This window comes from Culex quinquefasciatus, chromosome 2 (assembly GCF_015732765.1).
Source record: "Culex quinquefasciatus strain JHB chromosome 2, VPISU_Cqui_1.0_pri_paternal, whole genome shotgun sequence".
Lineage (NCBI taxonomy): Eukaryota > Metazoa > Arthropoda > Insecta > Diptera > Culicidae > Culex > Culex quinquefasciatus.
This window is the reverse complement of record NC_051862.1, coordinates 85,288,916-85,306,047: the sequence shown is the minus strand read 5'-3', so window position 1 is coordinate 85,306,047 and position 17,132 is coordinate 85,288,916. Positions and strand designations below refer to the sequence as shown.

The 17,132-nt window shown below is 37.5% G+C and overlaps 1 protein-coding gene across 6 annotated transcripts in view; it reads left to right on the top strand.

The window, feature by feature from the left end:
• The first annotated feature begins 414 nt into the window (after nucleotides 1–414).
• Nucleotides 415–17,132, top strand: part of LOC6042530 (fat-like cadherin-related tumor suppressor homolog) — a 660,890-nt gene continuing 644,172 nt past the window's right edge. For all 6 annotated transcript variants that reach the window (XM_038257357.1, XM_038257356.1, XM_038257355.1 and 3 more), the window contains exons 1-2: nucleotides 415–582; nucleotides 6,808–7,771. The gene's annotated coding sequence lies outside the window, so the exon portion shown is untranslated. The remainder of the gene's footprint in view (nucleotides 583–6,807; nucleotides 7,772–17,132) is intronic.

The following is a 17,132-nucleotide window of genomic DNA, read 5'->3' as shown; positions in this document are numbered from 1 at the left end:
CATTCACAACGATACCTTCTCATCGCTCTGAATCCCGCCTTCAATCCCGCTTCACTCGTTCATCCGATCAAAACAAACCTCCGCATGTGGTGGTATTTCGCTCACCATCCACGTACCCTCTTCCGCCTTCACCACCCCAAACCCACCTCCCAGTCCTACCCAAACAACGAAAACATTGCACCATGCTGCATATTTCCATCTTGCATCAGTGTTGGTCCCATCGCGTGAACTCTCTCTCTCAAACCCGGCGGGCGAACCCATTTTCGCTCACTCTCTTATTTTTCTTTCTCTTCGCCTACTCCCGCTCTTCGCCCGCTATCGCCCGCATGTTTTCCGACTCACACACAGTCCCGTGCGCGGCGAAGTTCTGGCCGTTCTTACGCTGCTGGAACTTGTGCTTCAGCTCCGTGCGCTGCCCGTCAGTTCGCCGTGTACTCTCGTTCGAGCGACAGTGTTCCGTCGTGTCCGTAGTTGTCGCGTTCCGTCGTGTGCGAGTCGTCGCGTCAATCCGGTTTGGGGTTACGCGCGCGCGAGGGGGCTCCGTGGAGTTTGGAGAGTTTGGAGGTGCATTCGCGCTTCAAGGTAGTGCTTGCAGGGTCTTTTGGGGAGGGTTTGCTAAGTTTGTGTACGGTGTGGTGCGGGTTCCGCTGGCCTCGGGTTGTTCGGTGGACGTAGTCATTCTATGCTGACACTGAAAAGGGAGAAAAATCGAACAACCCGGGTGGTGGTGCATTCAGCGTGAATACGGCACTGGAAGCTGGTGTAGAGCTGGTGTACACCAGCTCGTACACAGCTATCTGTTCCGTTCAGCCGTAGCGCGTTAGCGAACATGAGAATAATTCAATAATTGATTGAATCATAAATAATGTGTGTTCGATTCGGGAAGCTCGAAGTTGGAAAACTGGAGGCTGAATCGACCAGTTGGGAATTAGGCGGTGAAGTTCTGGAACTGCCCGCCAGCATTATACAGCTTGGATAACCTTCGGATCGCTTGAACCAGTGTGTGTTTGGGTCAGTGGAACAGTTGTTGCATTCGTGAATCGAAATCCAATTTGTTCACTTCCTCTGCCCCTAGTGTAGCTGCAGAACATGAAGAACTGGAAGAAGCAATGTGTATCACTGAACCGTGTGTTGTGCAAGTTGCGGTAGAACCGGTCGATGAAAAGTTTAAGCCATGTTCACCTGACTTGTTCGCTCGTCGTACAGCTTGCTGGCAATAAGTGCACTGCTAGTCTAACCTCTGGATATCGGCAAGAGTGTGAAGGAATTGAACGGAACGATTGGAACCTGGCAAAGTTTTGCTGCGTTGGTGAACAGCCGGTTCGAGGAACGTGGGCTGCATCACGACCTGTGGGTGCACTTTCTTGGTGTACAAGTTGGATAAAGTTGGGAACGAGTTTGGCAAATTGTGGAGATGTTTTTCCTGAAAATTTAAAAAAATGAACGAGACAACTCCTGATGAAGATTGAAATTTTAGTCGAAACGTTGCAACACTTGAGTTTAAAAAGTCGTCAAAGCATGCCGTGAAGCAGTAATTAAATATCAACCCGTATTTTTTGCTCTCTATGAAAGTGCAAGGAACATTGCATATTTCACCACAATTTATTGTTTGCATGTTTGGGAGGCATTTGGAGTGAACTCTTCAAGGGAGTGAGGAGTTTTGAATGCTAAATAAGTCTCCTGGCTGAGCTAATTTTAAATGCATTTGCAGCAAGCAAGGTTAAATTACCGCTACTAACGTGAGGGAAAAAAAAGTGAAAAGTGATGTTGGAAAAAGGTTGATGCTTTGTGGAAGGTGTGATGAAATTTTGAAAAAAAAATTAATTCTAAAAAGAAGAATGGAAATTGCAGTTAAAAAAGTGCAGTTTAGCTTTTAAAAATGAATAAAAATTATTGTTGACATGTTTGAGGTTAATTTGAGGTTGGTTCAATTCAATTCAATTCTGTTTTATTTGTAAATAATCAAGTTACAATGAGTTCATTTAGGTTCACAACAGAGTTTTAGTGTTCCTCTCAGATGTGTTTTACATCGTAATTCAATCGAAAAATTATTACTTATAACTATGGAATAGACAAGAGTAAGAAAAAGTTTTCAAAAAACTTACAGAAAGTGCAATGGGAAAAGGATAGATAGAGAGAAAGCTTAAAACTAGATATTTGAGGTTGGTTCAAATTTACCATTAATTCGGAAAAAAAATATTGTGTTGTCCATAAAGTCGTTGTGCAGTTTTCGCCGCAAATCCCACAAAGAACATCTTTTAAGTGGACGTCAATGTAAAAACAACAAAGTTAATCAACAAAAACCATTCGTTTTATGAAACTGATTACTTTGAGATAAGTTTATTACAAATTTCAAAACTTAATTGCAGATTTACTTGAATATTCAAGTTGGACTTACAAGTCCAAAAATTAAGTTAATAAGTTGTTTGTCAGATTTGAAGCAATCTGATAAGTACAGTACTTTTTCGGTAACTGAGGCGATAAATTAGACCAGTTACCAAAAGTAGCTCGTTACACGGAGAAAAAAGAGTTCCCAAAATCGTGAACAAGGGTTCATAAAAATAGGAACCTCGAACAAAGTGTTCAAATCCCATGGTGCGATTTTGAAAAACGTACCATGAAATTTGAACACTTTGTTCGTGGTTCCGATTTTCATGAACGCTTGTTCACGATTTTGGGAACTCTTTTTTCTCCGTGTACCTGGGCTGATAAAAAAGGCGAGGGGGCTATCGCTGCAAAATGTGTTGTTTTGAAATAGATAAATAAATCTACCACCAGCGGGGGTTATATTGGGTCTGAGGGTGAGATTGGGTCGAAGTGATTTATTTACGATTTTGCAATATCTTAGATTCTTACCTAAGGAACTCTTAATATATTCTTTTCCGGGAAAAGACACGTTTCTAGAGCACATTCTGTTAATTTGACAGCTGTTGCTGGTTGGGCATAGAGAACAGATGTTTTCTCTGAGGTTTAGGTACGTTTTTGGCAAAAATAACCCTTAATTTTTTTTATTTTTTTTGTATTGCTCGAACAGTAATAAAATGTTTGAAAATTGTTAGCGAGATTAATCTGGAAATGCCAGATTTTCAATAGTCAGCCAGTATAAAGATTAATCATTTTTAGGGCTGGGTTTTGACGGATTTATCATTTTCTACAAATTTTGAACAACTTTTTCATTAAAACGAACACGTTAAATAAAATAAATGATTTTTTTTGTAAATATTTAATTGAATGGAAATGTTAGTTCATCTATTTTCAGTGATATCTACAAACTTTTGAACTAATCCTTTATTTTGGGTTTCAATCCACGATGCCAGATTGTTTTATGGGAGTTTCATATTTTCCTAAAATTATCAATCAATTTATTTGCTCTACAGCATTGCCTTGGCGTTCTCGATTGCGAGATTCCTACTCGAAACTAGGTGTCCGAAGGCTTGATTGTTGAGGCAATTGCAAACCTCTTTTAACACCTTAGCTTCCATCCACCCCGGGATTCGAACTGACGACCTTTGGATTGTGAGTCCAACTGCCTACCAGCGACTCCACCGAGGCAGGACCCAGGGAGACGACTCCTACACCTGGACTGAGCTAACGACCTAACCTCTTGGTTAGACCGGGACCAACATTTACTTCCCTGTCCGACGGAAGGCGTGATCAGACAAATCTCGTCTCAAAATTTGCCACCGGGACCGTCTGGGATCAAACCCAGGCCGACTGAGTGAGAGGCAATCACGTTTACCCCTACACCACGATCTCGGATTTTCCTAAAAATGAATCTGTATTTTATCTGTTTCATGTCAAATTCCGAGGCATATAAAATACGGTTGATTTTTCTACAGTGAATTAAAGCTTTTCTATCAAATTAAAGCATAATTCAATTACTAACCTGTATTCATTATTATAACTGTATTTATTATACCTGGGAGCGAAAAATCGGTGAAATTCTGATTTACTGAATGTCTGGCATGGGTGTTTCAATCCACAATCATTCCAGGATTTTTTTTTGAATTGTAGCATTTTTTACTAAGGATAGTCTTATAATATATTTTAAAATGTCAATTCCTGAATATGAATCATATCAATTTTTTGATAGTTTGAAGTGCTCTCTTGTTCTAGGATTGTTGATTTGCCCGTCTAGTTAGAATAAGAAAGCACAGAGGCATAGAATTGCTCCCAAATCATCGACAAAATTTTACTTAAAAATTATTTCATTTCCAAATGCAACCCAAGCTGAACCTTTTCTTTTCTTCTAGAGTTGATTGTTCATATATTTTTCAATGTTTATTCAGGTTATTTAATTATTACTCTATAAATGAGAAGAAGGCACCAACCACCTAAACGTGGAAGTTACGTTTTTTAAATACAGAGGGAGAAAAAATGACTCCCGGACAACTTTTTTTCAAAATCAGTTTGCTAAAAAATATTTACAAAATATCTTCAAATCCTGAAAATTAAAAACTTCAAAATTTCGTGCTGTTTGCAACATTAAATATATTATTTTGTCTTACTCTTTTCAAAATTAAATTTGTTAATTTAAACGTAAACGTTTTCACTTTGTTCAAATAATCTGCTCTGTTGCCCAATGTCATTTGTTTATTATTTATTATACTTTTTTTTTAGCTTTGTTGGGCATTCACAATATTTGCTTTGGTTAAAACCTTACTACAATTTAAATAAAATCGTCTAGCTTTTCCATTAATTTAACATTCATTTTATTTACGATTTGAAAACAATAGCAAACAAATTACACCTTATTTAATTATTACAAACTTACCTATTTCATACAGTCAGCTGTGGTTTTTGCAACAAAAAAAAAAAAACCCAATGTTTAAAGTGTGCATAATTATATGGAACCCCTAACAGTGTGGTACAGACCCATAATGATATGCCCAGAAAACAAATATTGCAAATATTGTTCCCCCCTCTTCGAAATTGATCCGAAAAAGCAGGGACCAACAAGTATTTTTCCAATATATTTAAAAATTTATGAAAGTAGAAGCCTAATTAACTGAAACCAATCTAAAATGCATTTGCTGCATGGATTAGACCGGTAAAAAATTTAAATAAATTACTTCAAGTTTTAAAAGTTGCTCAAGAATTACTTTTCACAAATTTTTAAAGGTTTTTAAATTATTAAACTATCATTAGGCTAGCGCAAATATTTTTCGAAATTTCATTTTCCCCCTTTAAACACGGTCTTCAAAATCAAGAAAAAGGGTTTTTTTCCGATAGTTACGAAAATTTTGTGTTATTTTAAATGCAGTTTGCTGAAAAAAATTTGAAAAGCATTCCCTTGCGTTTGAAATCATCTTTAACATTTTTGAGTTAACTTAAACATATTTGAAATGTTTGTGACAGTATTGTTGTACAGTATCGTAAAATGTTTTTTTTTTTCGAAATCATTTTTTTTTCTTTAAAACTTTTGAAAAATAATTGTTACAAGCCGACTTTACTGCCAATATGCATTTTTCACGCCTTTTTGCTTTAAAATTTTGAAATTTAGGCTTATCCTTTTTTTTGTTGCATTGGGGCAACAGAAATTGATATTTGTATACAAAAAAAAAACATTACTTTAAACCACCTCAGTCATTGGTGCCTTCCTCCTTAAATCAATTGAAAAAGCTTTCTGCTTGTTTTTTTTTCATAAAATTATTTTTATTAGGTCCTTTTTGGTACTGGGACCTGGTTAGGACCGAGTCGGCTTTTGTAATTACATTTGACTTAATAATTACAGAGGATCTTGTGTGTAAATGTTAGTGGGAGGGGAGCCGATTACCCGCGGCCTACTCGGGGTTAGTAGGGAAGGGATTGATGTTAAAGATAAGGCGTGGGAAGGGAAGGGGGATTGTGTAGGGGTCTTAGTTGGCTCTGCTGGCCTTTGCTTTTGTCCTCAGCCGCAACTCGGTGTCCAGCTGCTGGGGCGTTCTTGCTTTGCTTCCGGTGCAAACCAGAAACGACGGCTTTGTGTAAAGGCGAGTTATACTAACTAAAGGAAAACTAACTGAATTAAACTAACTGAAGGAAAACTAACTGAACTAACTTACTGGGGTGGGTTTACATTTCCAGAAAAGTGTCCACGTGGTTTGTGGATGGTCCCTTTATCGTTGATTTTTTGTGAGATCCGCCCTTCAAGGGGCGTTTCCAAACAAAGACTTGTTTCATGGGATTCCGAATGAATTTATTAGGGGACCAATAAGACACACGAATCCTGCTCACTCCAACAAAACTGCAACATATTGCTTCACGTTGCGCAAATCCAAACGCCAAATTCCAACAGGACCAGACACGTTCCCAGCAGCACGTTCCACTCCACTAATCCGGATCTCGCCAAACAAGAACCTCGCTTCTTTTTCCAACAGGAAACACCTTTCAAACCCGAGAATAAGCCCCCTTTTAATTCGCTTGCCGTTTCAATCGCGCAATGAATACCGCGACTCAGACTATCGACCTCAGAAATGGTGAATAACGACGAACAACGACGTCTAGCCGGTCCAGACTCGAAGGTTGACTGGCTTAACCGCTTAAACGTGCCCTGGTATTGGTGAGATCAGCCTCCACCATTTACGGCTCCGGCAAATTGCGTGAGCGACTCGAACGCGTGTGTAAAGAATGCAGCACCAAAGAGGAACGGAGGAAAAACAGAAGACTCGAAAACTGGAAGTTGTCGTTGTGTTTGTGTCTTGAATATTCGTGTTTTTGGTCGAACGAAAACAAGACCACGCGAAACGTGAAAGCAATCAAAGCAAAAATGAAAACGAATATGTGTGTGAGAGAAATGAATAGTTTTTTCCTCTCTTTTCTTTTCAGCAAATTTGTACGAGAGATCGACAAAAGAATCGTGAACTCTCAGCGAGTTTTTCTCCGATGAAATTCACGAGTTCTTCAATCAATTAAATTCCTGATTGGGGCACCCTGGTGTACATGTATGAGGTGGTGTGTGTAACCACTCGTTGAAGGCGCCTACGGGAAGAGAAATAAATAAATTCAAGTGAAGTACCCCCCGTTCGTTGAATTTGGGGCCCACAAAGAGTGTGGAAGAGTGGAGGGGAATAAATAAATTTGATTAAATTGATTGAAAAAAATCGCTCGGAATTAAGCCGGGCGCGATTCTCGTTGCAGTGCCAAAGGTGTACGAGTGTGAGTGGGGCTCAGGCTCAGCGTTACGCGTGAAATGGCTCATTGAAGCCTGCAGCGTTGATCGGCAGTTTTTTTTGGTGGGGCTGTATGTGTGAATCTGCTCCGTTGTGATCGTGTACGGAAAGCAAAAGTTCAGCCTGTTTGAACTTGTTGGAGCCTGTTTGCTTGCTCGCTCCCCCAAAAAAGGCAATGTAAATCATCAATCTGATCCCGGAGTGTTTGTGAAATTGGAGGCAGCAAAAAAAAAGAAGAAGAATAACCTAAGCCTAAAGCAAAAAAAAAAAGAATTGTGTGAGTTTGTGATTGTGCAAAAAATAGTACCAACCCAACGCAAATTTAGCGAGAAAAGAGAAGTAAAAGGGAAGATAACCCAGCTGCACCCGACATCAATCAGCTGTCAGGCCAGAGTAGAGCAGAAAAAGCAGAGCAGATTCATCTGAATTGGATTAACGGCAGCATCGGCAGAAGGCAGCGGCACATACGAGCACACATACACATACACAGCGCAGCAGAGGCTCCGCCAGTCATAGAGAAGAAGAAAAGCAAAAAAAAAAGTATAAAGGAAAAAAGGGCGGCGGCGGCGTTGTTTGTGTACGTGCGTGACTGCCTCAACATCCTGCGAGTTATTTTGAAGGTTAGCATCGATTACTGGAAATATATTCATTTTGATAAATATTCATAAAATGTTCAAATGAGAGAAATTCAGGGTATTTCTTTAAAATTAAAAAATATTTGTTAATCAAAATAAATCTTTTTGCCAAACTGACGGGACCGTAAGATTGACAGGTGGGGGATGGGTTCCAACTTTCCGATCCAGAGGTTATGAGTTCGATTTTCCTAACGGAATGATGAAGTTTTTAACTAAACCCAAGTTTCACTAATTTATCAGAGTTGAATAGTGAATAAAAAAAGTGAATAACTCATGAAATTTTAGTAATCATAAAAAAATCAATGTTTCTTTTTTTAAATAATACACGGATAGGAATCCTGTAAGCAAATCCGGTAACTCTATGTTGTCAAATTTGTAAACATTGAAATGTTTCAAAATTCATTTCAAAATAAATGTTGACAATTTTGGAAACATGTAAATGTTTCCAAATTCAGAAACTTAGATTTAGCTTGTTAGGAGGATTTCTTTCCGTATATCGTTAAAGATTATTTTATCAAGGACCGTTCTCTATTTTCGGAACAATTACAAGAATATTTTAGTAATATAACAATGAAAATTTCTTTAGTGATCGACGCTAGGTCCTCCACTGGCATAAAAATATGTAAAATTGAGCTTTTTAAATCAAACCTTCCATCATTTTTTCTATCTAAAGAAAATAAAAAAACGATGCCAAAATTTGCCGAGAATTTTAGCCAAAATGCGATCATTTTAAATAAATCTGCTTCAAAAGAGCTGGTCACCAGCACATTCTTTATTCCTCTACTGCCCATTTTTTCTTTATTTTTCCTGAGTTTTCGTTTATCTTGTTTAGTTTTTTTTTATGTTTTTGATAGTATTTGGCATATTTTATCACCTTCTATCATTAAAATTTGTCTTCTAATTTACAGTGACTTTTTCAATTTTTTGCTTGTTTTTTTTTTACATTTTCTGCTCTAGAATGGCACCATTATCATATAAATTGCAAAAAAAAAAAAAAATACGTAGAGGTATAGTCTGGACAATACAAAAATTACTGCATACTTCTTTTTACTTAAACTTAAGGAAATTTTAGTAAAAAGGCAAAGTCACATAAAACAAGTCAAACGACCAGCCTTAAAATGGGCATGAGAGACCACCCATGGATGCCCCTCCGTTGCTGAACAGAACCGTAATATCCTTTCAGCACTACTGATTATAAGCTTCGACGATCTAGTGGTGTTTCCCTAATCAACAACATGTATAAATGCGCTGAAAAGATAAAACACCATGATTTCCAGAACAAGATCAGTTGCGAATAGGTAACAGTCATTGGCCACCAATGGCGCCCGCCATGTCAGTTTGTAGATCTCAAATTTTGAGGGACGGGAATGTTAGTTAGCGCAGGTTGCTACTAGGGCAGCTGGTTTGCCCTGTGCTTACACCCCACGAGCGCCAGGAACCTGAAAATGTGTTAGTAGGATAGGGTGTTTGGTCAGGATTCATCATAGAAGATGAAGATGCGACCCACAATCATTGTGCTTGTTGAATGGTATTTTGTATTATTCTCGAGGCAAGCAAAATCTGGATTTTTTTTTTCAAATGTGCAATAAACTTTTTTTTTTCTTTTTTTGGCATTTCGATTGTTCTTGAAACCAAAAACACCCAACAAGCAAAACATGAAAATTGTGTTTATTAGACCTGTAAAGGAGCTATTACACTACCGCAAACAAACAAACTCGCACTTTTTCGTGTATGATAGTTTGCTAAACTCGCAAACATGCCAAATTTATACAGGTTGACGTTTGTATAACAAATCCAGACAAACAAACAAAACAGGCAAACTGTCAAATAGTGCGAGTTTGTTTGTTTGTTTGCCGTAGTGTATTGGCTCCTTAAATGCAGTTTTCAGACATTTTGTCCCGATATTTCGTGCAAGTCTGTTTTCCATCGAGTCTTTTGCTATGTTTTTTTCCATCTCTGTTTCCTACAATTTTGTAAAAACAAACTGCCCGTTTTCAAAAGATGGAATACCATCAAAATTATTGGAGAATCAATAATAAATTTGATTGGACGAATAAAAAAAACTGCTTTCAAAAAGTTTGCGTAACTTCAGCAAAGTTGCATGATTTTGATCTGTTGTAATACATTTATGCGATAAACATCAAGCGTATTTCAAGTATTTCAAGAGTTATCCTAATCAGCACTTCTAAATGCGTTTTTTCGAATAATGAGAGTGACATTTTGAACTTAGAAGATGAAACCCGAGCAGACGGAAATAGCTTGGGAATAATCTTGTTTCAATATTTGAAAATAATAGGCCAATAACATTTTATATTATTCATAACATCAACTGTTATTAAATAAAATTTTGAAGTAAATTCCAAATACTTTCTGTAACAGTATTTGTAATTGAAATGGCATGAATTTTGTTATTACCGTCTGCCCGTGAATCTCAAGGATTTAGTCTATTTATTTTGCTTGGAAAGTTTTTTTTTGCAACAAACCCATTTTGGAGAGTTTGATGCTCTATTTAAGCTTCAAAAATACTATTTAAGCCATAAACTTACCAGCAACAGCACCACCTCAAGTAAGCACGAACTATTATGTCATTTACTGGCCAATAAGATCAAATTGAATGCACTTTCGATCATATTTTCTATTTAACGAGCTTCGCCTTCAATATCTTTTCACTTGCGCTAACATTTTCAAAGCGCTTAAGATATGAAATTGCTTCCAACTACAGGCAACATGTTCTTTTGAACATTAGTTAGTCACTCACTTGGAAAAAAAAATCCAAAACATCTAAATAATTAGCTAGCGCCATCAAAAAAACAAACGCGCCAAACCTTTTGACGTTTGACTTTTGACGACCCATTCCAATCGAAGACTCAAGAAAACCGATCAAAAAGCAAAGGCAAATAAAGAACAAATGGTACGTTCGTTTGATGGCTAGTTCCACACTGAGTGCCGCACTCAGAGCTGTTAAAGTGTTTCTTTGAAGAAACTCGCGCTAGTTCCGCACGAGTTTCGCCGCCATCTTGGAACTGAAACTCTAGTGCCGCACTCGATATTTTTTCAGTATCATGCGAGTTCCACGCGAACGGACAAATGACGTTCGATTGAACCAAAACTGGCACCGACGAGTGCGGCACTCAGCGCCGCACTGGCTCTTCAAACGAATGTACCAAAAGAGTGGCCACCAACACCACCAGCAGCGCCTGTTGGAGTGAACCAGTGATGCCAGGAAACTTTCTCTATAAATGCTCGTGAGTGTTCATCAATTTTGGCAGCACTAAGCAGACCCAAAAGAGCGCTGGAAGAAAAAAAGAACTAAGCTGAAAATATCAAAATGAGCGTGGCACTCTCGTCTGATTAGAATACATTTGGGAAATATTATTTATAAATGCTTGTAAAAGGAAAAGAATAACTTCTAGTAAAAGTGAAAATAAACAGAAATGTTCACAAAAATTTGCTCTACTCGTTGGTGTTCTTGGTTTTAGTAAATTTCAAAGAACACTCCAGATTATCCAGCATCATTCGAACACGACCGCTTATAAGGCTTAAAATGGGTTTATTTCCCCTACTTGTAGAGGTCGAATTAAAAAAAGAAGAATGGTTTTATCTTGTTTAATCAATGACTTTGCTTTGTTTTGCTATTATTTTTAAATATTTTATCTTTAAGTAAAATTCGAGATCTTTTTTGAAAAGTTCCTTTAAGGCTTTGTGTTTCATATGTTTATAGGACCATTTTGAATATAACTTTAGAATTCTATTTTTATGAAGTTGTTGACCTGCATTATGGTAAAATATTAGATTTCATTTCAATTTATTTTAACCAATTTTGATTTTATTAAACAAGTTTGGGAAAAATAAAATTACGGTGAATATTTTCTGAAAACGATTGTCCAAAATGTCTTAACTTCGTAAAAATTACGGCTCTAGCTACAATCTGTTATTAAAATAGAACCCACTTCCCTTTTGCTTTCATTAGGTAAAATTTGGCAACGAATTCCACGGAATCATTTGCGTCCTTTGATCTAAGATTCAAGGCTCGGTTCCCAGCCATTTCTGGCTAGCTATAATTAGCCTTTAAGCTTGCCTGCCTTAAACGCAAGTCAGTGATCTTTTCACACTTTGTCGGTTTTTGGTTTGGAGGGGGTGGTGTGATGGTCATTCCAAGAGGACAATTAATCATGTTGGAACCTTTTCTGGCCGTTTGTTGTTCCTTTCAGCTGGTCGTTTGTTTTTGCTTCTTGGGAGCTTTTTTTTCTTCTTTTGCTCTGCTGAAATTCTTGGCAACCAAAAATTTTCGGCGCTGTGACAATAACATTAAGCAAACAACGGCAACAAAAAAGTTCACCCACGCACCACCAAACTGCCCACGTAATGGTTCGCTGGGTTTTATGGGCTTTGCGCCCTGTCATTGACTGGGCGCAATTCTTTGGCGAATTTTCTTTTTTTTTGCTTTTTTTTATACTGAAAACACTTTTTAAATGATAACAATTCAATATTACAGATTTTTTTTTATATTCAATCGCTATTGTTGTTTTAAGACAAAATTTCAGAAAAACAATTTGTATAATTATTTTAACGCAATTTCCCAAACAATTGCTATGACTAGACATTTCCTGCCAAAAGTTCAACTTTTATGAGGGCTCGGCCGTGGATGAAAAAAGACCGCGATGATTGGCGCAAAAAAAGTACACCATAAACTACGATAAACCTACGGTTTTATTGCATTTTCCGGGGTGAGCGCGTTTGGGAACACCTTCATGAATTGATCACCTTTTTTTTCTCTTCCCTGGTTTTGTTTTGTCCCTTAACGTAACGTCGTTAAGGGTCGATGAAATGTGCGCCCGGTTAAGCGATTAACGCCGCACGGTTGACGTTATTGAATGTTGTGCTGTTTTTCGTTGGTTCCCCCTTTTTACGGTTATTGTTAAGGGGAGGGGGAATGACAGTGCTCTTAATTGTCAACCATGAAAAACGGACTGTTTGGTGACATTGTCATTATGATAGCGATGCATTAGGGTTAGGGGTAACGATAGCTCCGTTTAAGGTACGGCAATTAGTTAAAGCTGATGATTGGAAGCAGTTGGTGATGATTTCATGATGAATTTTGAGATAGTCAATAAGCTGATTGATTTATGAGAAGTTTTAGTAAATGTGTTAGTTATTAAACTGATTTTTTTATAAATGGAAAAAGCACGATCTGATGGTAACTACTTTTCATTAGTCATTCCAGGTCAACTGGGTACACTTTTGGACTCGACCTTCACCGATTTGGACCAAACTTGGAGAGAACGTTCATCTATCGATAGTTAACAGAAATTCCAAGTTTTGGGCTGATTGGACCATCCGTCTATTTTTGGCACCGCCCTCTTTTTTTGTCGATTTTCTTAAAAACATTTTTTTTAAACGTAACTTTGCAACTATTTGAGCAAAAGAATTTCTAGAGGTTGCATTTTATAGAAAATTGTCCAAAGAATTCGATAAAAATAAAATTGTAACCCTTAAATTATATTTTAACGTTTAATCTAATCTAATCTAATCTAATCAGACCCTAGCGCAGCCAATCTTTCGAAGGGATCCTGGAGAGTGCCTTAGGTTAGATGACGCCTAGCACTCTTCTTGTCATTTATTAACATTTGTAGTGCGCCATTGCATCGGAATGCATTGAAACATCACAAGCGTTAAAGCGGCCAGGCCTACTGCGTAAAGCCGTATCGCAGAGATGACTCGTAATTGGGTTGAGTTTGAGCACTGAGTGTTCGAACAACAACACAATTCTGAATCGACAGGGGAGGAAGAAGCGTGGGGACACACCACCATACGCTCCGAGATTTGGTTGTATTCGTTGGGAGCACCATGCTAAGAAGGTTTGATACTCCGAGACCCTCTGGGATGGGACATTGTATTTCCACGAATGCCCTGGACTCTATTTGCCGCGGTTATAGCGCCACAACTCGCTCTATTAAATTATATTTTAACGTTTAATGTATTAAAATTCTGTTTTGGCCAATTCCTTATTTTTTTCAAATTTTATCACCCGAACAATTTTACATAAAAATCAATGTAAACCTCAAACTAAAATATTACTCTTCTCATTGAAAAGTGCCAGCGACAAAATTGGTCGAAAAGTTCATCGCCCGGAGATCGCGAGTTGGCGCGAGCGAATGAACACCGCGAAAAAAGATTCGGGGGTGCATTGGGGTTAAATGATTATTTCGTTATTCGATTTAATTAGAAAATAATTATTTTTTCGTAAATATCGCTACTTTGATGCGATGTAATTAATTTTACAGTAAATTAGGCATTGTTACATCAAATTTGACCTTTCAAACGCACTAGAATGGCCAAATTTTAAAACAACAATGTTTGCCAATTTGACCATTTTACCCCCATTCCCTTGTAGAACAAAAAAAAGTTCATCCGCGGACTGTCAGCAGCGCGCTGTTTTGTTTGCTAGATCAACATTTGGAAATGTCGAACGTTGAAGGAAATCGCTCAATAAATGGAAATTAACCGATTTCAAATGTTTTGGCCGCAAATGAAAGGTAAGGGTGGCTAATTTTTGATTCCGATCTGTAAAACTTGTTCTGGCGAGGGTTCTGGGCACTGCGGCAATCGATTTTAACGGCGGGTTGCTTCCGGTTGCATTTGATTTGCGGAGAAGGTTTTTCAATCCATCAGGGGCTTATTGGGGGCAACATTTTCGGTAATCCGGAACTTCTGGTAAGTTTAATATTTGCAGTGTCTAGCATGAAAAACAAACATAGACTAACTACTTTTTTCGAAAAATCATAACTCCTCGACATTTTAACCGATTTCAATTGTCTTATACGCAAATGAAAGGTGATAAGTTAGCCTTTCAAAGAAAAATAGTTAAAAGTTTCAAAAATCTAGCCTAACATATGAAAATGGCGTATGAAACTTTAAAATGCCGTTTTGACGGTGTCTGGACCAAAGAGCCTATGTCTGGAAATATTTTTATCGGATTCCCCGGACATTTTTACATAACATACTGAAAAATGGGAGGAGTTCATTAACAAGATTCCAAGATATGATTTTTTGAAAATAAAATCCGTGTTTTTTTACGCGCCGCGCGCAAAAACCGGAGAATGACGAATTTGGCAAAAAATCATCTTTTTTCACTAAAACTGCGATAACTTTAAAATTTCAACGATGACATGTCTGGGTACCAAAAGTTGCGTCTTTTAATTAAAACAATTTTGATCCCCAAACAGGTCATCGCTGAAATTTTAAAGTTATCGCCGTTTTAGTGAAAAAGTTGATTTTTTGCTAATTTCGGCATTCTCCGGTTTTGCGCGCGGAGCGTCAAAAACACGGATTTTATTTTCAAAAATCATATCACGGAATCCTGTTAGGACCATCCATATACCACGTGGACAATTTAGGGAGGGAGGTATGGCGATTGTCCATGCTCCATACAAAAAGTTTTTTTGTATGGTCAATTGTTCACGAGGGGAGGGGGTTTGGGTTTTCCAAAAAAGTGTCCACGTAGTTTGTGGATGGTCCCTTAAAGAACTCCTCCCATTTTTGGTTTGTTACGTAAAAATGTCCGGGAAATCCGCTAAAAATATTTCCAGACATAAGCTCTTTGGTTCAGACACCGTCAAAACGGCATTTTAAAGTTTCATACGCCCTTTTCATATGTTAGGCTAGATTTTGAAACTTCTTACTATTTTTCTTATCACCAACTTATCACCTTTCATTTGCGTATAAGAAAATTGAAATCGGTTAAAATGGCGAGGAGTTATGATTTTTCGAAAAAAATGGTTTTTGCGAAAATCGACGAAAATTTCCATTTTTCAGACCACCGGCGCAGGTCACCCCAATGGCCAAACAAAAATGCAAAAAATAGGACAGGACTGTTGCCCCCGAATAAGCCCCTGGTGGATTGAAAAACCTTCTCCGCAAATTAAATGCAACCGGAAGCAACCCGCCGTTAAAATCGATTGCCGCAGTGCCCAGAACCCTCGCCAGAACAAGTTTTACAGATCGGAATCAAAAATTAGCCACCCTTACCTTTCATTTGCGGCCAAAACATTTGAAATCGGTTAATTTCCATTTATTGAGCGATTTCCTTTAACGTTCGACATTTCCAAATGTTGATCTAGCAAACAAAACAGCGTGCTGCTGACAGTTCGCGGATGAACTTTTCTTTTGTTCTACAAGGGAATTGGGGGTAAAAAGGTCAAATTGGCAAACATTGTTGTTTTAAAATTTGGCCATTCTAGTGCGATTGAAAGGTCAAATTTGATATAACAATGCCTAATTTACTGTAAAAATTAATTACATCGCATCATAGTAGCGATATGTACGAAAAAATAATTATTTTCTAATTAAACCGAATAACGAAATAATCATTTAACCCCAATGCACCCCCGAATCTTTTTTCGCGGTGTTCATTCGCTCGCGCCAACTCGCGATCTCCGGGCGATGAACTTTTCGCCCAATTTTGTCGCTGGCACTTTTCAATGAGAAGAGTAATAAACTATTGGCCAGATACAGCGATTTTACTGAAAAAAGTTTGATTTGCGCAGCACTCGGAAGTACATGGTGTACTTTTCAACAAAAAGGGATGATTCCCGCATAGTTCAGTTTTTATATGTGAGCAACTCTCTACGAAATATGCCGATTTCGACCATTTTTATTTTTTATACTTTTTTATTTGACTTAAACTTTGTGGGTGCCTTTCCTATGACCAAATAAGCTATTTTGCGTCATTGGTTCACCCATACAAGTCTACATACAATTTTGGCTGCTGTCCATACAAAAATGGTATGTAAATATTCAAACAGCTGTAACTTTTGAGTGAATTTTCTGATCAATTTGGTGTCTTCGGCAAAGTTGTAGTTATTGTTGAGGACTTTTGAGAAAAAAAAAAAATAGGTACACGGAAAATTTTTTTTGCAGATTTTTTAATCAACTTTTATTTCACTAAAACTCAATTTCCCAAAATACGTATTTTTTGATTTTCGAGATTTTTTGATATTTTTTAAGGGGACAAAAATCCGCAACTTTTGAGTCATAGAGAAACATGGTCAAAAAATCTGCCGCCAAGTTATGAATTTTTGAAAAAACAGTGATTTTTGGAAAAAAATTAAGTTTCATGCAAAAACAAGTTTGACATTATTTTTTAATGCTTAATTGAATTTGCAATCGAAAAGTATTTTACAGATTTTTTGATAAAGGGCTCCGTTTTCATGATATAGCCACCGAAAGTTTGATTTTAGCGAAATATTAGCAGTTTTTCAATTTTTAAAAATAGTGACCATAAAAATATTTTTTTTTGAAAAGTTCAGAAAATTTGCTATGAAATTGTCTAAGAGACATTGAAGAT